This window comes from Peromyscus leucopus, chromosome 1 (assembly GCF_004664715.2).
Source record: "Peromyscus leucopus breed LL Stock chromosome 1, UCI_PerLeu_2.1, whole genome shotgun sequence".
Taxonomy (NCBI): Eukaryota; Metazoa; Chordata; class Mammalia; order Rodentia; family Cricetidae; genus Peromyscus; species Peromyscus leucopus.
The window spans coordinates 19,793,434-19,817,816 of record NC_051063.1 but is presented as its reverse complement, the minus strand read 5'-3'; the positions used below and the strand labels follow the sequence as shown (position 1 = coordinate 19,817,816).

Below are 24,383 nucleotides of genomic sequence, written 5' to 3'. Positions count from 1 at the left end.
ACAGAGAAGGGAAGAGAGATCTGTTATTTTCTTATGATCATAGGATGGTGTCTTTCTAGAATAATGATCAAACACTTGAGAGCAGGGTTGTCACCCTATCACCTAGGAAGAAAAAAATTTAAAAAAAAAACCATATTGTAGGGTTTTCTTTCTTGTCCAAAGTGTGGCCAAATTCTTGGGATTTGTGGCCATGAAAAAAATAAGGGTTCTTTATACCAGCAGTGTCAACTCCCCCAAAGGACCTGGACTGTGCTGTGTTGACCGTTTCCGGATGAACACTGAGGGGATTACTCAGATGTCCCCATGCTACATGACTTCCCTTTGTCATGTTCTATCTGCCCTGTGGTGGCTTTGTGGGATGCTCAGGGGCAGGAGGAGTAGCCCACACGCAGAAGCTGCCCTTCCATTCTGTGGTATATGTGAAGAAGTGGAGCCATCTCTTGAGTTGAAAGTGCTTCTGTGAAAGACAGGGTGGGGACGTGAGCCCCACATGGGGAATGTTGTCACAATACACTGCTCAATTTAGGCATTTCTGCAAAATCCTTACTTGCAGATAAATGACACAATTCTGGCTCAGTTGGGGCTTTGGTTTTTCAAATATCTTATATGAAAGAGATCTTTTCCTGACACATGTTGAAGGTTAACAAATTACTAGGAGCAGAGAACTGTTTCATTCAGAAATATTTTTGTTTAAGTATTTTTTTAGTTTTAATTAATTATTAATTCATTTTTATTTTTATTTCTTTACTAAAAATAGATTATTTTCTCATACAGTATATCCTCATTTTAGTTTCCTCTCCCTTTACTCTTCCCAGTTCCTCTATACCTACCCTACCCTCTGGATCCACTCCCTTTCTATATCTCTAGAAAAGAACAGGCTTCTATGTGATAATAACCAAACATGACAAAACAAAATATAATAAGATGAAGCAAAAATTTTCATATTGAAGTTAAATACAGCAACCCAACAGAAGGAAAAGAGTCTCAAGAGCAGGCAAAAGAGTCTGAGACCCACTTGTTCTCATAGTCAGGAGTCCTACAAAAATACTATGCTAATAGCTATAATACATACACAGAGGACCTGGTGCAGACCCATGCAGGCCCTATGCTTGCTGTTTCAGTCTCCGTGAGCTCATATGTGCCTTGCTTAGTAGATTCAGAGGGCCTTGTTCTCTGTCTCTTTCTCCTCTGAGTCTTACAATCTTTCTGCCTCCTCTCCACAGGATTCCCTGAGGGGAGGGATTTGATAGAAACCTCTCTCTCTCTCTCTCTCTCTCTCTCTCTCTCTCTCTCTCTCTCTCTCTCTCTCTCTCTTCTTCCCTCCCTCCCTCTCTCTCTGTCTGGCTGTGGGTCTCTGCATCTGCTCCCATCTACTGCCAGAGGAAGCCTCTCTGATGATGACTAGATAAGGCACTGATCTATGAGTATAGCAGAATATCATTATGAATCATTCTATTGATTTTTTTTTTAGACCAGTCACATTTAATTTAGCCCTAAGTCTCTGGGCTATCTAGTCTCTGGTTCTTGGTTACTCAAGCAAGTATGGGTTCCTCCTCATGGAATAGGCCTTAAGTCAAATCAGACATTGGTTGGCTATTGCCAAAGTTCTGTGCCACCATTTCCCTAGCATATTTCACAGTTAGACAGATTGTCAGTCAAAGGTTTTGTGACTGTTTTGGCCTGCAGAGTACCTCCTCACACCAAAGAGACTGGAACGCAGATGTAAAGGCTCCATGTAAGCACCAGCTTGACTTCTCAATGTTCAATGAGTCATATGGATGTTGTCCTCTGTAGTGGGTAGCCATTCCAACTTGGTTCTGGAAGTTCCAACCCCCATTGAGACTCTGGCAACTGTCACGCCTACGAGGCGGGGCGAGGGGAGGCGCCTGGGGACCCGAGAGCTGGATGGGCCAGCGCTCGCGCTGGGCGCTCTCTCGTGCCAGGACGCTGACCAGTGCAGATTGACTGTGTAGAGCTCCGGAGAACACCGTTGGACTGCATTACACCTTCCCCAGACCCTGCGACCTACCCATTACTTAATTTGTGAGTTTCGCCATTAAATAAATATCCTTTTAACTACGTGGAGTGGCCAAAATAATTTCTCCAATATCTGGCGCCCAACGTGGGGCACGAACCCACGACCCTGAGATTAAGAGTCTCATGCTCTACCGACTGAGCTAGCCGGGCTGCGGCGGTGAGAGCGCCGATATTCCTACCTCTGTTATAAATATCTTGTGTATTGTCACAATTTTGAAGTCATCGTTCTTCACCATACATTTGCTTATAGACTGTTTACCTTATTTACGTGAAGCCTTAGTCCTTAGGTTATTTTGGTAGATAAGATTTATAGATTTATAGTCGCCTATGTCATCTCTATAGTTACGTTAGTTAGGTTATCCAGATTTACAGATACATAGGTTAGATGGGCAGGTAATCTTCAAACACTTCATAGACCTGGAGAATATGGCATTTAAATAACTTAGAATTCTGTTGACGTGAGACACAATTGCTCCTGGCTGCACCAATTGATCCCGAGAGAATGTTGGGCTTCTAAGACATTTCCATTTGGAAGTTTGTCTTTTGGCACAAAATGGCCTACTGGGCAAAGAACTGCCCTTGCCTTGATGGCTGACAGTACAAATGCAATGCTCTCCTTTCTGGACAAGCGGGACACAAGGAAAGTGACCACTGTACTCTGCCAAGACAGGGTAAGATGGTCTTTCAGAAATCCTGCTTCTGAAAATGGTCTGTCAGATACTCTAGGCCTGTAGCCAATTTGAATGCACCAACAATGCTGAGAAACATTAGGTGACTGTCCAGGCTGCCAGCTGTCTTGGTCTACTCTTGCAAGATTCCCGAAAGTTGCTTGCATCCGTCTTCCATTTCTCAGGTACCGTTATATTCCTTCTCAGGTCTTTGATGGGATTGAAGAATAGCAGTTATAGTTACAACTTAGTATATATAATATCTTAGATAGAACTTATTAAGTATTAGGTTCAGGTTCTTTAGGATAGGACACCTTTGAATGATCTTTATAATATGCTGTTTACCTATGCTCTATACTTCTCTGGATTTTAGTATGTGTTTCTTGCTTGATATTGTTTGCATTGGTTGTAGTTACATCTTATCTAGGTCATTATCTCTCATTATTTCTGAACAATATTTGATAACCATTCCTTTGTATATAGTCTTGTATTAGTTTAGAACCTTCTTATTTAGACAAAAAGGGGAGATGTAGTGGGTAGCCATTCCAACTTGGTTCTGGAAGTTCCAACCCCCATTGAGACTCTGGCAACTGTCACACCTACGAGGCGGGGCGAGGGGAGGCGCCTGGGGACCCGAGAGCTGGATGGGCCAGCGCTCGCGCTGGGCGCTCTCTCGTGCCAGGACGCTGACCAGTGCAGATTGACTGTGTAGAGCTCCGGAGAACACCGTTGGACTGCATTACACCTTCCCCAGACCCTGCGACCTACCCATTACTTAATTTGTGAGTTTCGCCATTAAATAAATATCCTTTTAACTACGTGGAGTGGCCAAAATAATTTCTCCAATAGTCCTCAAGCAATAGGCCCCGCTGTCAGTTTGAGCAGAGCAATTCTTTAAGTTATTGTTATTGTCTTCCTTGAAGATAAAGTCCCTGATCATAATAACTCAAGGAAGCTAAGTGTCAGATCGACAACTCCAGCATTACTACAATACGGCACTCCAGTCACCAAGGCTGAATTTTTAGAGTATGCTTCTGTTAACCAGGAATATCTGAAGGACAGCAGAGTTTCGTGCTTTGCGGGGTGGGGTATATATGCAGAAACAAACAGGGGCTCGAGGGTAAGGACGTGTTTTCACAGTATCACTTCTCTCAAGGGAGAACTCTGAGTGTGCTTATCTCGTGCTGAAGGAATTATCTGTTCACTGCTCTTACCTGCTGCTCCCCAGGTATGCTACTAAGGGGGCTTTTAATTCTAAAGTCAGCGTTATTAATGGGGTTGGGGCAGTTCATAATGCTGGGATAGAAATCTATCACACTGGGATTCATCTTTTCACTCAGGACTATGGTGAAAACTTCACAGCATGCCTCTGGATGGGCCCTATTCGTCCATTCTTTCCTTATTAACTGCATACCTGGCAACGCTAAAGAGACAAATAAATCTGGCCCATGTGATCCCTAATATCTTGGTAAATAGGGAAAATAGACCCAAAGAGTAAACAAACAAAAGAAAACAATAATTGCTAGTCCAAAGTGCTGTGAAAGAAACCAGCCAATGCCGATGAGGAGCCCAAACACAAGTCAGCGGGTCAAGAGACCCTTTCTCAGAGATGGAGTCCCCTTCCCTGTGGGGTTTGTTCAAAATTTGAGGCACCAGAAGCCTAAGAACAATCATTTTGTCTTCTGAGGAACAATAACAACAACCACAGATGTGGGCCCCATTCCCAGTTCCCTGGTCCATCTCCAGGAAAGGGTCATCCAAGCTTGGCTTACAAATCTTTCTTCCAAGGGATCATTGAAAGCCAAATTAGAAAATTTGCTCTCTTACATCATTTACTATCACTAGAAAGATAATATTATTTAATATCTTCAGGAAAATAATCTGGGATCTCCACATCTAAACTCCAAATCTTTGTTTTTAGTCATGGGATCTCTGGAAAATTCTCTTTGTCCAGTTATGTGCCAGCTTCTACCAGTTATCCTGGAAGCCAAACTCAATTGAAAGGTTCCAGAACCCTGATTCTGAAGATCATCATTAAGTTGTTATTCTTAGAACCCTTCTCGTCCACCTACCTCTTGCCCTTGACTTCCTCCTAGTCTACCTTTGACCTCTTCCTAATGTGCCCCCTGTGTCATCACCACCTGCCACCTGAGAGCGGCCGGGCATGCGGGGATATAATCTCAAGGGTGGGCAAACAGGCCTTCTAGTTTAGTCAAGATTTAGGTGGATCTTCACTCCCTTGGCCAGGTAGACAATGTGACATTTTGAGAATAGGAAACTAATCTTTTAACAAACAATGGAAACAATTTCAGCACAACACGAAGATATTGATCAAACTATAAAAGAGGTATTAGTTTTATTTACTAAACACCTTGTTGCTGGGCTGGGCAGCAGCCAGTCAGAACTACAAAAGATCTGCGCTCAACTGGTTTGCATACTGCCCTTGGGGTGGCGGGGGTTGTGGGGGAGTGGATTACAGTTTTTCCCATCTGCCCCGTCTGTAAATATTTCCTCAGTATTTCGGCACTCTTCAAATGTAAGGATTCAGTTGTCTCTTTACTAGTTTCTCAACACCAAACAGAAAAACCAAGTTCTGAAGATGGAGGTGATAGCATTTGCTTGACACACTGAACCTGGATTACATATTAAACGAGAAATGCTCTTCCTGAGCCAAGTCCACAGTGAGGTAAAGAGCAAGTGACCTTCTCAGCCAATGATGCATCCAATAAACTGGCTGGAAACCTGCCCTGTTTGCACACGGCATCAGAAAATAAAATAAAGCACAAAGAATGCACCCCATTCTTCTAATTTCTGCATCCTCCTGCAGCCATTTCCCCAGGGCTTTGCTCTAACCCAGTTGCCAAGGAGGCTTGAGGGGCTATCCTCTCTGACACACCATTAAGGATCCTGCAGGCCCTCCTGGGGATATTCCAAAAGCATTCTGTAGGGAAACTGGCTCCTTCTCCAGGCTCATCATATGGAAAGTATATTTCTCTACACAGCTGGCAAACAAATCTCTTTGAAGGAGATAGCCAAGAGGCCGAGGTTGGCCCTCGTGTAATGAGTTCAGCATCTCTCCCTCTCCCCAGCCTATAATATTCTTCCTCCCTTGCAGTTATTTATTATTCAATATTTATACAAGCTATAAATGTGCAGAGCACTGCACGATATCACAGAGAAGGCCAATGCATTAACAACACCTTCTCTGAAGAAATAGAAAGGGACCCACAAGTGAAGCCCACAGGCAGAAGCTGCCAACAAGAGTAAGAGACTGACTGGTGAATGGCTTGAGTCATTCAGTGTCAGGGACACACCTTAAGCACCAGAGCTCCTCTTCCCCGGCTGTGGTCTCAAGGAGGAAGTGGCTCTGCCTCCTCTCTGTGCCCCTGGCTTTTTCCACACTTGTTTTGTAAACAAGAGCAGACATAGTAGCCTGGAATTAAGATATGCACCATAAACCACAACTCCTATTTCCAGGCTAGATTCAGTGGAAGCTATTCCAGGAGGAAAACTTTGTCAAGCTGTGTTTCACGAGGTGTAGAAGCTACGGAATACTCTATCAATACTTCCTATAACCTATTTCAAAATAGACTGTCCTGTGTTCTCCAGCAAGGATCTGAATGGTTTCTCTGCTAATCAGGAAAGGAGTGCAATGAAAAGCCATGGAAGAATCATCCAAGGTCACATCACCAGGAAATGACAGAGCTGAGGTCCACCACACGATCCACCGATCTAAGACTGCAATTTTCTCTAAATATCTATTTATCTTTCACCTTGAACTCTAGGCATCCCTCAGCACCTTAGCTTCTTTATTTTTCTCTGGGGTTCCTTTGGCTTTGTTAGTTTGTTTCTATGTACTTCTGAAATCCCAACCATCAGCCATTTTGGGGGAAACTCATTACCTCTCCAAGCCTGTACTGAGGAGAGGGAAAAGATTACAAATTTTGGAGTCAGGCAACCCCAGGGCAAAATATCAGTACTGTTACCTACTGTCTGTGAGACCTTGCTAAGCTCTCTAGAACGATAGCTCATCTTTACTATGAAGGAAAGATTTGCATATACAGCTTAATGGCCACTCTCTCCAGTGTCTACAGGGCTCTCTTGCTTCTGCTCCTCTGGAAACCCTAACTAATACAGTAGTGAACTTGCTCACCAGAAGTCCATAACAACATCTCTACTCTCCAGTCTCTTCATACACATCTTCTGGATCTGATGTTTGAGACTTACATTCCATTTCTAAATATAATCTGTAGAGTCGATCTTTGTATTTGAAATGCATTTGCTCTTGAGAGCTGTCGCTGTGTCTAAATACTAGTCATCATCCCTAGAAAGTTCCAGTATGGACTTTACAATGATTACCCTCTTCATCCCAGCCAGAATTAGTCCTTTTCGGACACAAAAACCCTGCCCCCACTTTGATATAAGAAAAGAGCAGGGACAATATCTTTGGTAGGAGTGCTCTATTCACAGCATATAGATGAGATCTGGACCCAGCAAATGCTCACCACATACTGGTTGAATAACTGTATCCTACTGTACATCATTGCTCCCCCTTGTCTACTTACATTGACCATCACCTATCTTATACTACTGCTGTGTCAGTTCCTGTTTCCATCCCATAATAATGAATAAGAATATACTAGTAAGCTAATCTTTATATCTCCTGTAGACATAAAAAATATTTGAAAAGCTGGGATACAGCTAGGTTGGTAGAGTGCTTGCTTAGCATGCACAAAGCCCTGGGTTTGATTCCTAGCTCTTTCATAAATTGAATGTGGTGACTCATGGCAGTACTGAGGGTGTGGAGGCAGGAGGATCAGAACTTCAAAGTCACTCCTGGCTATATAGCAAGTTTGAGTCCAGACTGGGCTACTGGAAACCCCGTCTAAAAACCAATAGAAACAAAGTAAATCAAAAATAACAAAAAAAAAAAATACTTTAAATGCTAGGTTCATGAAAATTATTTGTAACACTGAACAGTGAAATGTATTCATTCCTTTGGTCAAAACAAAGATTTAAACCCAATAAGGAACACATAATTTTCCTTCACAAAGGTAGAAAAATTAACACATGGAAAGTTTCTTCTATCCATTAAAAATGCCCCTAACACTCATAGCACCAAATTTATGTTATTTATAGTCCTTGATTGTAATATTACAAATTGTGATAACTATTTCCACATTGTGGGATGTCTATTGCTATCTTTACCACAAAAATAAAATAGTCTTGAACCTCAAAACATAGAAATAATATAAATATTCTATTACCTAAGAAGCAATCTTTTTGATGCTAATTCATCTCTTTAGGAAAGATTATTGTCAAAATTAACCCAAGATTAATTTGGAGGTATCTTATTATGACTGAATAGTTAGAAGATGATTATGAAACAATCACTGCTTTGAATATTCAGTTTTAAAACTGTGGTAGAAACAAAGTAAGTTTTAAAAGAACAATAATTTCCTGGGCCTTTGATAATAGTGTGTGGAGTCAAACTAAAAGTTTAGGTTTTGTTTTAAGGACAAAGAAAATTATTCATTGCAGGGGAAACTGAATTAAAATGAGACAGAGTCAAAGTAGAACTCCTTTCCCTGGAGAATGAGGTTTAGCCATTGAAAGTGGACGAGAGGTGGGGTGTGGAGAGGAAGAGGGCCAGCAGGGGATGAGGAGAGGGCCAGAGAGGGCCATGGGATGGTTATGATGAAAATACTGGGTAGTCTTGAGGGAAAACATCATTAGGAAGACTACCATTTATATGAGTATATGTTAATAAAAACTAAGCATAAGCCAGATATTGTGGGGCATGCCCACAATCCCAGCACTCAGGAGCTGAGGTAGGAGGATTGTCATAAATTCAAGGGCAGCCTGAACTGACTGGGCCACATTGGGAGGCCCTATCTAAATAAATAAATAAATAGACAGTCAGACAGACAGACAAATAGATAAATGTAAGGTAATTATACTAATTATTAAAAATGAAGTTAAGATATATGAAGACTATTTCTCCAATACTCAAGCTACCACTCACGTACCTGATTAAACCCCATATGCATACACTTCTCAATCCTTCCAGAGAATTCTAGAGTTTCTGTTCCTCACTGTACCAACACTCTCCAACTCCGCCTTGGGCCTGCTGGCTCCAGCAAACTGCAGTCCTGGCAGAGCCTGATGCTGGGAGGTACAACAGCATTCACTCTCCCAAGCAAGTCAGATGGGATCCACTGCCAACCTTCCTGGCTGTCTGTCTGCAATGCTTGAAGGGTGAGGGGAGGCCATCTGGATCTCCACTCCACCATTGCTGCTGCTAAGGCTTGTCTTTCGATAGCAGCCAGAGCCTTGTGATGGGCCTGCTAAAGGTATTTTTGGGGCATCAGCTTTGGTTGTATAAAACTATTCTGAACTTAATAGGAGGCCTCCCTTCTCAGCCTCCTCCTTACAGTGCAGAAATGCTTCAGACACTGCAGCCGCTATTGATGGCCTCCACATGCCTCCAAGCCCTTCACATGGATGTGTTAGCCCCTGTGACTAGGCTTTCTTTTGGTACAAAGTTAAAACTGAGAACAGATGAACCTTAACACACCACAGTAATAGTGAGCTACATATTTAAACCGTGGTTCTGCGCTGCTGGTGTCTCTACAGCAGAACTGGCCAAGGGAATGTGTCATTTTACTACTCTGAGCCATGGAAGATGCAACTCAGTACTGTTCACACTCCACAAAAAGAAAATCCAAGGCAAATATCATCTCTCCTTATGAACAGATTTACTGCTTCGTAAACCCCAGAAATGGCAGGTGGAGTGTGCTCTTAAACTCTTACAGACAAATCAAGTGAAGCTAATCCTACCCACCTTGCCCCTGCATCCCCCGTCACCAAAAACATGCGTGGAGACTGCCTTCCACTCCATGTGAGTTATTTGCATTAGCATGGGTAATAGCGGCAGAAAGAAATGGTTTATTTATGGGAAATCCACACTGAAGACTGGATTTTCAAGAAAATGCTTGTTAGTGTTACACTACTCCTTGGAGACAAAGGGGTGTATTCTGAGGTTTAAGATTTAATGAGAATTTTTGGAGAGCAGACCATATCATGGCCACAGAAGATAAATTATAGGCAATTAGGTCTGCATTTGATCTATTTTCCAACATGCTAAGCTTCACTCGAAACCTGTCTTCAGATCCATATTTTGCTGCAAAAAGCAACCGTGCCTTGCTTCTGAGAACACAGTTCATTGGGAATGAAATATCTCTGCGTTGATACCCAGAACTCTGGCCATAAACAAGCTCAGATTATGTTTGCGGGCAGCAAGGTATTGGGTTACTGAGTCCTTCCGGAGGAGCACTTTGTCACAACCCCCACTGAAATTCAGCTGGGCTGCCAGAGGAGCTCTCATTTGCAAAGAAGAAATAAATGGGTGGGTTATGCCAGTGGACAGGGGTGAGGAGCCAGCAGGTGTTTGTCGTGATTACCAGACACTGGCTCTAAGCCTGGCTGCATCGAAATTACCTGGAAACACCACTGAAAATACAAATTTCCTGGACTCTGCTTGCTAGAGGCTAAACTGGATCTCCCTCCAAATCCCAAACACCCTAGTAGTTTAGGATGTGACTGCACTTACAGACAAGGCCTTTAAGGAGACACGTAAGGTTAAAGGGGTGGTCACAGGAATGGACCCTAAACTAATGTGAGACAAGCTCAGGACACAGACATGCTCAGAGGGAAGTTGGCCTGAAGTCAGAGAGAAGAAGATGGCTATCTACAAGCCGAGGAGTGAAACCTCAAAAGAAACCAACCCTGCCCCATGTGTTAGGTCAGACTTCTGGTTTCCAGAACAATGAAGGAATAAAAATCTGTTGTGTAAGCCACCCAATCTGTGATATTTTGTTATGCATGCTGACTGACTAATACACCCTCTATACAAAAGGAACAGATTCTCTAGAAGTCCAGAGCAGGGAGGCGTCTAGTATACCATAGTTGCAAACCAACAATATGAACTTTTTCCCAAGAACAAAACAGATTTGTTCAGTGGCTTGCACCTTGACCTGCTCTGACTGTGACCAAGAGTTAGACCCACACTTGCCACAGAAGCACTATATTTGTTCACAGCAGAGTCAAGTTTCCTTCCTTATAATTTGCTCCTGAGAAAGTCATTGCCACATTTTGATTCTAAAGGGATCAAAGGAACTTCTGAATTGCTTCTACCAAAGCATTTGAAAGAGAGCTAGAATAGGGTGCTTTTAAACCATGCAGAAATCTAGTTCCTGGAAGAAAAATGTAGGGAGATAAAAAGGATCAAGTCAAGACTACTGAAATTCTGGAGAACGATTAAGAAAAAGAGGGCTGAAGGAGCTCATTGGCTCATGAAGTATGTGTTTAAGAAAAGGGGTAGTTCACAGAGCATCATGGTATATTAGTCTGTTGAGTTGCTATAATGAAATGTCAGAAGCTGAGTAATCCAAAAAGAAATGTGGTTTAGTTAGCTTCTAGTTCAAGAATTCCAAGAACAAGTTATTGGGATCCTGATGGGATCCCTATGGCTGTGTCACATAATCACAGAAAAGTACAAAGAGGGCAGGCCATGTGAAAAAGGGTGGGGGTGGTTTAAAGACAAGGCAAGAAGCACAGGGACTCAGACAGGAAGCACAGGGACTAAGACAGGAAGCACAGGGACTCAGACAGGAAGCACAGGGACTCAGACAGGAAGCACAGGGACTCAGACAGGAAGCACAGGGATTCGAAGGCTAGGGGTTCTAGCAGAAGGAATTCAACATCGGGTTGTTGCTTAGTTGTTGCTTGCTTTGTTTTGTTTTAAATAACTACCCAGTCTCACAAAAACTAATTAGTGAACCGGAAGAGCTACATTAATCCCTTTGGAGGGTGCAGTCATAACTAATTGCCCCTGCACTAGGCCTTACCTCTTAAAAGATCCACCATTACCACACTGGAGGAACATAATGCATTCATCTCTTTTGACTTGAAATGACAAAATCATCACAACAGTATGTGAAGGGGATGATAAACTGAGACCGTATTCAAACCACAGTGCACAGACTACCAGCTCTGAAAATCCCAGCACACCTGGCGCTGTAAGGACAGGGTCATTCCATAACTTCTCTCTAGAAGATTACCATGCATACCCTGTTCAGGAACGACGTGGCAGTGCTCAGGAGTTTACACTTGAATATCTGCTATGCGACAACTAAAGCCATGCAGGGAGGCCCATGAACCGGGTTCCGAAGGCTCCAGAATCCATCTGTGTGTGCCATTCCATTTTCACAACAGACACCCAAGCCTGAAAGGAAAGTAGGAAGGCACTCCTGCAACCAGCATTTAAATGATGCAGTTGGTTCTTTAACATCGTGTTTCATAATTAGAGCTCCCCACCCTTCAGATTTGCAACTTTGTATTTTATTTGCCTGGAAGCAAATCTGATCAATTATCCCTCCTACGTGGGCAAAGGTACAAGTATTTCTGTGGCCCAGTCCTAACTCAATCTCCACCATCTAATAACTTTGTCATGCATTGAATTTCCTGGTCATGTGTTCATTTATTAATTCAATAAATATTTAATGAGTACATGCTACATTTAGGCCTATTGCAACTACTGGAGATGTAGTACTAAACATAGATGACTAAATTCCTGCTCTCACTGCTTTTAATCTCATGTAGTAAAAACAAACAATTGGTGGGTAAATGGATAGAATCATCTGGAAATGTGTTAGGAAGGTAAATTCTCAGTCCTCACTTAATACTTTTTGAGTCATATATTCTAGAGATGGGACCCAGCAGTTTGGTGCATGCCAAGGTTTGGAAACCATGGCTGCATTTGAGAGTGATAAAAGAGGAAAGTCACCTTGGAATGGATCTCAATGAGAAGATGATATCCAGGATGAGACCTGAATGCCACTTGAGCTAAAAACATATACTGGACTAAATTCTCATCATAGTCACTTTAGCTCCCCTAAAGCCTTGGGTCATTTCCATGCTCACCAAACACTGTTTGCTGCACCTTTCCATCATGGCTAGTTTTACGGCAGCATGCCTTGTGCATTTACACATGCCCCTGTGCTCAGAGGTCCCCAGACTAAGCTTGATACTCTGTTTTCACCATCCTTAAATTCTCAGTAATTTTTTTAACTTGGGTTTTGCAAGTGAAATCTAACAAGACATTGATGCGCACACTCAACAGAAGAGTTAAGGGAATTATCATTCTCTTCCATTCCTATACAGCATTCTTAGCAGTCTGGTGGTCCCATCATGCATGGGCATTGGAAGAGACACAAAGGGAGCTTAGTATAAGCATGCTGTATCTATAAGCGAACACGCAGAACACTGATAGCAGGGAGGCTAGTTCTCCACTCTAATCAGAACTTGCTCCAAACACAGAAGGGATATAATGGTGTCTAAGAAACAAGAACTACCCAGAGACCTATAATATTCTTTATTGTCTATGTTTTCTCCATGCATGGCCAACCACTTATACTGAAAAAGAAAGTAGACAAAGAAAAAAAATATGGAAAACCATATGCCTTTTATCTTCCACGTTTTCTTATTTTTCAGTAAGCCAAAAATGAAGAGTGTTGGTACAAAGTAGGTGAAATCAAAAAGAGAAATAAAAACAACTGAGTTACTTTTGGGGGTCAATTCTGTTCTGGTCAGAAAGAAAATCTCAATGCAAGCATGAGCTGTGGAATACCAGTTGTATGATTTCAAGGGTTTCTCATATGATTTAAAACACTCTTAAATAGACACTTAGAGCTAGCATCAAAAATATAGAGATAAATGTAAAGTATATGCTAGTAGCTTAATTCTAATTTTCCTTTACTTAAAATGACATTAAGCAACAAATTTCAAATGCTATGACATGCTGAGAGGAAGACCGTGGGAGAAGGGGAAATGTCATATTTTAGTTCTTTTAATGAAAAGCTTTCATGCTTTTCATACAAGGAGCTTCACGTTTTCATTTCGCTGGGCCCCATAAATTATGCAGCTGGCACTGCTTGCAAATAGAAATCTTCCACAAAGGGAGGCTCTGCACACTCACCCTGCCGGCATGAGCATTCCAAGACACGCGGCAGCTGTATTTCTCTCTGTCACAAATGGGTCATCAAGTTGAGCATCCAACTTTGGGAAGGTGCCAGGCAGCATTGTTATCAGCGGAACACAGCTGCATCTGTGTGGGGGTGGGGACGATCTCCATCAGTTAAAAAGGAAACTTTTCTCTCCAGGCCACACCTGACCCCATCACAAGTAGCAGCTTCTTTAGGAATAGACTATAGAGTGGCCCCCCAAATCCCGCACAATACAGTGTTTCAAAAAACTGACCCACCTTTTGTGAGACTTTTGGGCCACTTGCCAATAAGCAAACGATGCAAATGGGACTACCAGCCCAGACACAGCCCAGAAGAATAAACACAGTAAGAAAACACAGCCGATTGGCTAGGGCTAAAACGTCACACACATCACCTAGTATGCTTTCAGAGTTTAAAATTATGAAGTTTGATGGTCCCTCATTCTTTGGTCCTACAACCTTGAGTTACACCAGCATTTAAAAGAATAGATTCCCCTTCTCTAACCCACTTCCAACTCCCACCACATGCTTTTAAGAGCCAGCCAATCAAGAAATGGTCTCTTCCCTTTGCCTGCCCGGAGTTCAATACTAGGAACGTCACTTACAGGCAATTCCAAGACCTGGTGTGTGTCACCTCACACGACAGGATACATCACCCCAGCCACTTCATGCATGAGAACCTGGAATGTCTCTCACACATGGTGCCAAGCAAGGCACAAAGGCTGTGTTCACGGACTTCGGCAGTTTTATGAGGCTGAAAGCGCCAAGATTTCTGGGTTGGAGTCCTATCCCACTCATTTCTTATTAAGATGATCCTTCATCACTGGAAATTCCTTTCAGTCCCAAATGACTTTAGCCCTGTTATTGAACCATTAGTTAAAACGAAAAGCTTAGGGCCGAAATCCTGACGTCCATTGAAGCCATTAGCTTTCTCGGCCATCCATGTTCACGTGTTGTCTGAATGCTGGCCCTGGGGAGCAGGACATTTTATTAGACAAAAACACAAGTAATGGATCGATTTTTTTTCACCTTCAAAATAAAAAGATGAATACCCTCCCTCGGTAAGTAATGTGTAGGAAACCTTTTGGGGGGAGTTCAAGCCTGGACTTTCTCCATTTTTGCTTCTTAAGAAGCTGTCTCTGGTAGAGTTTGCAAAGGTGTCTGGGAAATGCTGTGAGTCCAGGGGAATTCTGGGAGTTGGAGTAAGTGATCATGGGCCAGGTTGTGCTCCTGGTCAACCTTTTCTGCCTGTCTGTCTCCTTCTGTCTGGCCACAGGTTCTCCTCTTCTCATTGCTGAGCTTGGGAAACAGGCTGTTGCATGTCTGCACAATCGCTTGAGAAACATGTTCAGATCCTGATTCCTACTCCTGAAATTATCATTTAGCAGGTGAGGAAGGGGAGAGGATCCAGTATTTTAAATTACCAATAAGCCCATTGGCTGGTTCTGACACTAGAATTCTGACACTAGAATTAGTAATTTAAATTACCAATAAGCCCATTGGCTGGTTCTGACACTAGAATTGTAGAGTGCTTCAGAAATCTTTAGGAAAAGGAGTAGTTGTAAGGAGGACCCTTCCTCTGTCCCTTGCTTAGTGTCTGAGCTCATGGGATCCAGCAACTCAGCACCTAGCAGGAAGGGGTGAAAGCCCAGAACTAAACAACCTGTGATGCTCTTTACTGTGCTCTGCCAAAGATTCCAGGAAGATGGTCTAACCTGGGGAAGTGTCAGGAAATGTTCTACCTGCCTCCTCTTTTCTCTCCCCATGGGGAATTTCCAAAATACAGCAGAAACAAACATTTGCCCTAGACCACAAGGTGTTCCTCAAGCAATTCTTTTTTAAAATTATTTGGAAGACTTCCTGATGTGGACTGGATTGTGTCACTCAAAAGCATGTTCACACCCTAATGCCTAGCATGTCCAAGTCAACCCTTCCAGGAAGGAAAGGTTGAGAGGCCACACTAGAGAAAATGCCCTTACATCAAGACAATATGATGAAGGAAGGAGATAATGGCATATCCTTGCCATATGACAAGGGCAGGGGCTGGAGTTGTGTGGCAAAAAGCCAAAGATTGTGACACTGGAATCAAACAGAAAAGCAAAAAACAGATTGATTCTTTTATGATGCCTTGATATCAAATTTCTAAGCACAAAAACCATGAGAGAATTATTTCTGTCAACTAAGACACTCAGTCTGTGGTACCAAGTTTGCAAGCGGTAGATCTGATTTTGACAAAGGTTGCTTTTTTTTCATTTCCAGTGCAGGAGGATGGAAGTTTAGCCAGACTCATTCAGACATTTGTGAACCTCTGCCTACCATCGTTCAAAAGCAACAAGGCCTATTTCTGCAGTCTCAATGTGCCATTACAGCATTCTTTAGGACACAGCAGGCTGTGTGGCCCTGCCACTCTATGTGTTTTATCTTTTCACAGAAAGAGGTCATTAATTTCTTTCAGGTGTGATGTTAAAAGACTTTTAAAAGAATGTTTGAACAGAATAAATGATCTCTGTGTAAAAGGATTCCCAAAGATTATGTTCCCACAGTAGCAGGAAAACATCACACATGCTGAAGTTCTGAATAATGGGTCACAATTCCATGTAAGAGATAAAAAAGAACTTCCTGTTTTTAATCTCACTGGATATTGTGTAATTAAAATGTCCAGTCAAAATAACCCATTCTTCCTTACAAGCCACTAGGTTTAATTAGGGAGACTGAAGGGAATTGGCAAATGTTTTAAAGTAGAGTGTGTTTGAAAAGGAACATGCTTTTGATATGGGAATCAAAGAGTAATCTGGATTTCAGAATTAGGACATTTAGTTTTATTCAGAAAGAAAAGCCGAAGAACAGAAATAAAATTTTAGAGAAAGATACAGGAAGTTTGGCAGTTAGATTTTACAAGTCGAAAATACACATGATCCAATACAAAACCTTTTCATTTGCTTGAAGGTTTTAAACACTTTTATGAAACATATCATACACACCAAGATGCAAGATGAAGCAAGAGAAGAAGTTCTGGTACCTTCCCCATTTAGCTGGGGATACAGGTGGCGAGCCGTCAATCATCTCCCTGGCGGACCCTCCCCCACCAGGTGCATGTCTTCCCTCCCTGCTCCCACCCCCCACCCCCGCTCTTCTGAACTCCCTACTTGTAAGTTTTGACAACTGTAAAACTAAAGTTGCTACAATCACTTCTAGACACATGTCACTGTTTGAGACGTGTCTGCTCTGCATCTTGACATTAGCCAAACCATCGCAGGGCTCCTTGAACTCTTAAGAGTGTAAGCAACAAATGATAATTTCCATCACAAAATGATTCATAAGCAGACATTTTTAGTAGCAATTGGCATTGGCATACTTAAATTGCAATTCAATGAAAAAAATCTGTTTGCAAATACACTTTGAAAAAAATTTCCACAAAAAACTTTTAAGACCAAAAATCATATATAAAATGAAGTGAAATGTTTACATAACCACATACACTCATTTGTTCAGTAAATATTCATAGTGTACACCAAGGTGTGCCAAGAACCATTTGGCACCAGGAAAACTGAGATGCAAACCTTAACATATGTATGTTACTATGATTGTATCTCATAAACAAGTAAAAGAGATGAACTACTGTTTACCAAAGTAAGAATATTGGGAGAATATTCTAGATCTCATTGAGGAATGAGGAAAGCATGCCTAGATTCTGTGCTCTCCTACTCTTGGCTTCCTGATAAGAAGGATTCTGGGTCTGGATCTTCCTGCCTGTAGCTCCAACATTCCAAAAGGAGAGTTTGTATTCAGTTGATTAGACATGATCAGGGTTTGGAGAGATAGATATCACTGCCCTATGTGGCCATCATATCATCTTACACATGTCCCCAAATACCATGTGATACTTTAGAAATTTATACTTTTTTGTTTTAGTTACAAAATCAAATTTTTAAAGATTATCTAGGACTGTGAAGGAGCTATAAAACAGAATTCTTTAAAGTTTGCATTTTTTAAAATCGCAAACATGGGCAAATAATACCTTCCAATATTCTTCTAGGGTAGTTAGTTCTACAGAAGAGCTAGACTTGGTGCTGTGTTCTTTGCCTTCAACCACACACCTTTCCAATTAGCCAATACTGTCCAACCAATTACTCTAACCTTTCCACTCTCAACACATGCATGTTAAAATAAACCTTAAATGTATTTCTTGCATGTTGTTACTGTTGTTTTGACTGCAAGCAACAGAAAGCAATTCTGATTCATTTAAGCAAAATGGCATAACTTAAATAGAATAAAAGGAATGGTTGAGCCTTGAGACATAGAGACATCCTTAGAGTCTCCGTGGCTGGGTAGAAATTGTGTCTGAAGAGCTAACTTGTCCCCAACTTGGTTCTTGTGAGCTTTAATGAACATTTTCTTGGTAAGTTGCCATGTGCAGCTTGATCTCACTGAGAAGCTGGATCTGGAAGCCCCCACTTCAGACCCTTGCCTGTTTATATCCAGTGTTCCCCAAACTCCCTGTTCTGGGACAGGCTGGACCCCTAACTCTGTAGCAGGGTCAAGGAGAAAACCACAAGTATCTAAGGATAGTAAAAAGCACTGTACCCTTGAGAACAGTTAGAAGTTAAACTATTTCCATCCAAAGATATCCAATAATATAAAAAATGTTGTCGTGAGGAAGAGAAGCCAGAATCCCACCCAGAGCAAGAATTCTCTGCTCTGCTGGGACTGTGGATCAGGGACTCCAGTGTGACGGCTTCAAGGTCTCCTCAGTTAACTTCTGGCGGTTTTAAATATCCAATTTGATGATGTTGCTTATCTGTTACTACTGGTTCTTTACTTGAAAGTCCCACCAAGGGGCTACTCTGCTCTACCTGGGACTCTCCCACCTGGAAACTCCAGCAGGCTGTCTCAATAAGGCTGTCCCACTCTACTTCTGCTAGATGTTGTCAAGCACCTGATTTGATAGTGTTACCTTTTGTTGACTCTTTCAGCTGGGCTACTCCAGTGATCTCTACTAGATGTTTTGGGGGACTATTTTCATGACATTTTGCTGTCTACCTGATGTTGCTCTCCATCTCATCTTTACTGTTTATTCTTTTACTTTTGCTTGCTATATATTTAATAAGCACACTCATTCAAAACTGAAATCATGGCAACTGTAGTTTATTCTCTGGATGAAGAGCACATGAGCTCGGGCTTTCAAACCAACACAGTCTATAGTTCATATTTTTGGGGGCAAGAATATGTCTGGCATCACTTTAATCTAGTGCCTGCCTCTAGGATTCCAAGAAGCAAGCTCACCATTCATTCACCATGTACATTCATGGCTATGCACCCAAGGATATGTATATGGATAAGTTTATTAGGGTGCACAATATTTTGGGGAACACAATACCACCACATTTCCTCTCTTTTTGTATAAAATTTAAAAAAGCTTATAACTAATACAAGAAAAATTATATCCAATAAGTATATACAATATACACAGTCAAGATTACATTAACTATGTCTAGTCCATTAACATTTGACAGATTCAGGCAAAAAAACTCCATTGTATATATTAACCATGTCCAGTCCAGTAACATTTGATAAACTCAGACAGAAAATTTCATTACTTATCCTATTTAAAACAAGTAGTTCCTTTTTAAATGTAGATTCAAAATTTGACCTTTTTATCTTACCATATTCATATTTTCATAAAAGTTTCAATAATCTACCTTTTGTCATTTTTATATCTTCCCCTTTTTCTTTTCAGTGTAGATTCAGTGATCTACCTATTTATCCTCTTATTTCTTTATCTTTTTCCTCAGAGTAGATCCGACGATCTATATCATATCTATATTCTCTTTCTTTTTGCTTTCTAGGGGTAAAGATATCTTTAGGGAATCTTGAAAAGAAAATTTTTGGGTTAATTGTCAAGTCCTGTATCATTTGTCCAGTCTCTGGATAACAGGAAAGTTCAGGACTTGAAACAAGTCCTTGTTCGAGTAGTCAGGCTGGATCATCTCAACTAGTCATCTCGAAATTGTCCTGACCAGTTTGTAGTCCAAAGTCGATCTTTCCTTGGTGTTAATCAGCTTAATGACTTTACCATATTCCATATGGAATCATTGTTGTGGAGTCCCATCATCTTTTTGAAGATTTCAAAGTAAAAATACATTAAAAACATTTTCTTTGTCATTGAAACAGGGTCCTATGTAATCCAGATACTAGCTTCATGTGTTGTGTAGCTGAGACTGTCCTTGAGTCCCTAAACCATCTGCCTCCACCCCTAAGTACTAGGAAAATAGTCATGAACCACCACACTCAGCCTAGAACATATTTTTAAAATATTTCTTAATAAATATTAATCTTTTATTATAATATAATACATATAATAGTAAATAATAAATCTCTTATTTTATCATGGCTTCTTAGATTTGTTGGTATCATGAAACAGCTATGGCAACTGATTCAGAGGAAGGCATGGGTTGGAAGGTACAGGAAAAGAATAAAACATACAGTCTGATGTTCCGCATTCTCCTCAATGTATAAGATGCATCACGATTTATTCTTTATCATGTGAACATGGACAGCTCAAGATGAGTGAGTCACTTACTTACTAGCCATACACAGAATATCCATGTTCCCAGGATCAAGTGTGCTTACTTACTAAACAACTCTAACTAGGACATCTGTCTCATTAAAGAGGCAGCAGAGTGAATCTTCAGAGCAAGTGAATGGTGATATTCTCATTCCCTGACAAAGCAACATTGCCCTTCTCTGAGACTGATTAAACACAAGAACAAATAAATAAAAATGCCACTGTCACCACCACCATCCCAAATTAAACAGGATCAGGTAGACACCTCCACCATGGATCCATCTTCGTATGAAGACTGTCTACACCTAGGAATTGCCTTCTCCAAGCAGCAAATGAGTCTACTGCTCTTTGTGTCAGGAAGATTTCTGGATGAGCATGCTCTTGAATGGCACGGGAAGACTTATAGGTGGTGAAAAGGCTGAGGCTAAGTGAAAAATGCCAAATGGAAAAAGCAACCCCAAGAGTGTTGCTCAAAACATCCCTGCTGATGAAACTTGAAATCAATATCGATAGATTTGGCTCTCCCAGTTTTTGCTGAGTGGAATGGAGTGTGCTGGTGAGAGAAGCTATTTTAGTTGTATTTTTTGGCATGCCAATAGCTCTTTTGCCAGCATTCTTCTAGCTACACATGTGGCATGCATTTATTATTTACAATATATACATAGGAACTGCTTGATTCATGAGATAACCCCCTTTTCACAGAGATCTTTTCCAAATGGGCCTTTATATCCCGTGTGTTAAATGAAGTACAATAGAGTCAGCCAGGTATACCTTGTCAACCCTCACTTTTATTTCTGATAAAAATAATCATAAGGGTAATTTTTATAGATGGCATGTGACATAAAGTATGGGCACAGGTAAATTATTGTGTGTCTATATTTTTCTATGTATATTACCTGTAATAGAACATGTGCCCACTTATGCAAATGTGAAAAGGTGAGAAAGAGTGAGGAGGGATAGGCTTAGATGGGGATTCTGTCTGAGTAAAACACATTCACAATGAATCAATGATTGTCTTCACAGAGATTGTAATCTATACTTATAGATATTTATATTATATATTATATTGAATGGGAGATATGAGCATTCCATCTATGGAGTTTTGCTAATACTGTAAATTTAGTATGTTGTACTGGCAATGTTCCCATTTAATGATAGAAAGTAAATTCTGTTCTTAAAGGACTGATTAACCCTGAGGACAATGTCAAATTCATATCATTTGGTTTGATATGAGCCATTAGTTTTTAATCTGACCCAACAAAATGAAGTTTTGCCCTGCCTTATGAATTTTCAATATATGTGTTTAACATATTCACAAATATATTAATTTATGTATAAGCACATATGTGAATGTATGCTATTTTATGCATTATTTATTCATGCACATTCAATGATATATATGTAATGTTGGGATGTTATACATGAACATCTTTCTCATATATATCTATATATAAGCATGCTTGGAATGCATGTGATTCACCATACTGACAGCTAACAGCCTTAAGTACTAGCAAGTGTTTTTCCAGATGGCTTACATGTATTTATTAGTTGGTGCTACGCGTCCACTCCATAAAACAGGCATTGTTATTCCCAATGTACCGGTGATGAAGCAGAGGCACAGGTAGGTCTTAAATTGACCACACATCTTAGTCTAGAAGACTGAACCAAAGTTTGTGCCCAGAGAGCCAAAAATGAACATACATTCTCATGGAGCATGCCAAGTGGTTAGAAAGAGCCAGGCAAGGTGTCTTCTAGGCTTCAAGAACACATGTGATTCTTCTTTTTCAGTTTCTTTATATATATATATAAATATATATATATTTGGTTTTTCAAGACAGGGTTTCTCTTTGTAGCTTTGTGCCTTTCCTGGATCTCGCTCTGTAGACCAGGCTGGCCTCGAACTCACAGAGATCTGCCTGCCTCTGCCTCCCGAGTGCTGGGATTAAAGGCGTGTGCCTCCACTGCCCGGCAAAGAATAATTTTTAAATGTCACTCATGGTTGATGATTACAAAAATGGACCACCAGCCAAATTTAGCCCAGAGGACATATTTTGCCAAAACTAGTTCAATATCCCAATTGTTCCTACAGCATAGTTTTAAAACATTCATGCAATGAGTCAACAGCTGGCATCTTTTATAGATATCACTTTTCTTAAGCTTGTTTATTTAGTTGGCTGGTTAGTTGGTACCTTTCTTTTTGGAGACAAGATCTTACCATGTTACCTAACCTGGCCCAGAAGTCATGACCTTTCTACTTCGGCCTAGGATTAAAGGTGTGTGCCTCCATGCTGCCTCATTCTTGAGACCTGCCTTCCCCACTGCTCAACCATCTACTGGTTGGGATTCTGACAGTCTAGATCCTATCATGTGGTCCTACCACACAGCCTCAGTTGACTGAGCTGGAGTATCCACACCGCCCAATCTGGGTGGGAAAATTGGGAATTCTTACATTGACAGCCCCCAGCAATACTTGTATTTTTTAACTAGTTCCTAAACTCAAAATCCCCTTTAAATATATTGTACCATTAGGTGTCACCAGACATTTAAAGGCTCAGTTTATTAAAATCAATTAAAATGGAGGCTAGGCCTGAGGATTCCCCAGGGAGACAAAGGCAATTAAACCTTATAACAGACTTTTTTTTTTTTTTTTTTTTTTTTTTTTTTGGTTTTTTTGAGACAGGATTTCTCAAAAAACTGTGTAGTTTTGGTGCCTGTCCTGGATCTTGCTCTGTAGACCAGGCCTGCCTCAAACTCACTCAGAGATCCGTCTGGCTCTGCTTCCTGAGTGTTGGGATTAAAGGCATGCACCACCACTGCCCAGCTTTATAAGCGATCTTAATTTGATTTAAACACAACTTGAGCTATTTCTTGTAAATGCCTCTGTTAAAGATAAACAGATTTAAGCTCCACTGAGGATGAGCTGTATGAGCGAGGTGGACCTTGTATCAAATAGAAGTGGAGGTTCCTCCATGGCCTCAGCTTCTACCACATGCAGGAGGAAATCTGGTCCGCCAAGGGAGGAAGTGTAGGATAAGAAGAGCAGGATGACAGAGGGAGAAGTGTCCCGGCAGAGTCCTTTGCTCAGGTGGTTCCAAAAGTCCAGCTATGTTACCCTCTCGGCTTTCCTAGAAAACTCATGTTTCCTTGCAATAACCCCCCCACCCCCACTCCCTACAAGCCTGACTCTTCTGGCATTGGTTTTTACTTTGTAAAATAAGAACTAATACTTTTACACACTTTTCATTCCTTTTTAATTAGCCAGCCTTTTTGGACTTAGGAAATGGGTTTTAGGGGATTGATGCAACAAGTGTAAGGAGATCCTAGCTATCCAGATTACTCAGAATGTCTTATTGCCAATCTCCATCTAGACATTTCAAATTTATCTTTACAGCAAGTTCCCCTCTCCCAGCAACACAGTCACCCCGAGTGAACTGACGCTCATAGCACTTCTGCAGCTTAGACAGTCTCAGGGCATCCCCAGTACTTTGCTTACCTTAGGCCTCTCTCTATCACAAAATACAGTGCCTGGCTCAGAATAGTCACTCAGTGGATCTTAAGTTTCTTAAAGGGGGCCGGGCCATGGTGGCGCAGGCCTTTAATCCCAGCACTCGGGAGGCAGAGCCAGGCAGATCTCTGTGAGTTCGAGGCCAGCCTGGGCTACCAAGTGAGTTCCAGGAAAGGCGCAAAGCTACACAGAGAAACCCTGTCTCGAAAAACCAAAAAAAAGTTTCTTAAAGGGTAAACTGAGGCACATAACTTTTCAATATTTTTACATATGTGTACTCAATGTCCATGTCTGGGGATGCACACAGCTCATATGTGGAAATTCCAGGACAGAATTCAGGGGTTATTTCTCTCCCTCCCATGTGAGTTCCAGTGATTAACACCAGTCATCAGACTTGGTGGCAAGCTCTTCTACCCACTGAGCCATCTCCCTGGCCCATAATAATACTTTTTAATGTTTTTTTTTTAATCCATAAATTGGAAAGTTCCAAACAAGAAGTAGTTAAGGGATATGAGGAGGCAGCTCATATCACAAAAGCAAAAG

General features: G+C 41.3%; 1 non-coding gene across 1 annotated transcript; it reads right to left on the bottom strand.

Annotated features, from left to right (window-relative positions):
- Nucleotides 1-2,114: 2,114 nt before the first annotated feature.
- Nucleotides 2,115-2,187, bottom strand: Trnak-cuu. Its single transcript has one exon. It is a non-coding gene; the product is annotated as a tRNA-Lys (tRNA).
- Nucleotides 2,188-24,383: the final 22,196 nt, after the last annotated feature.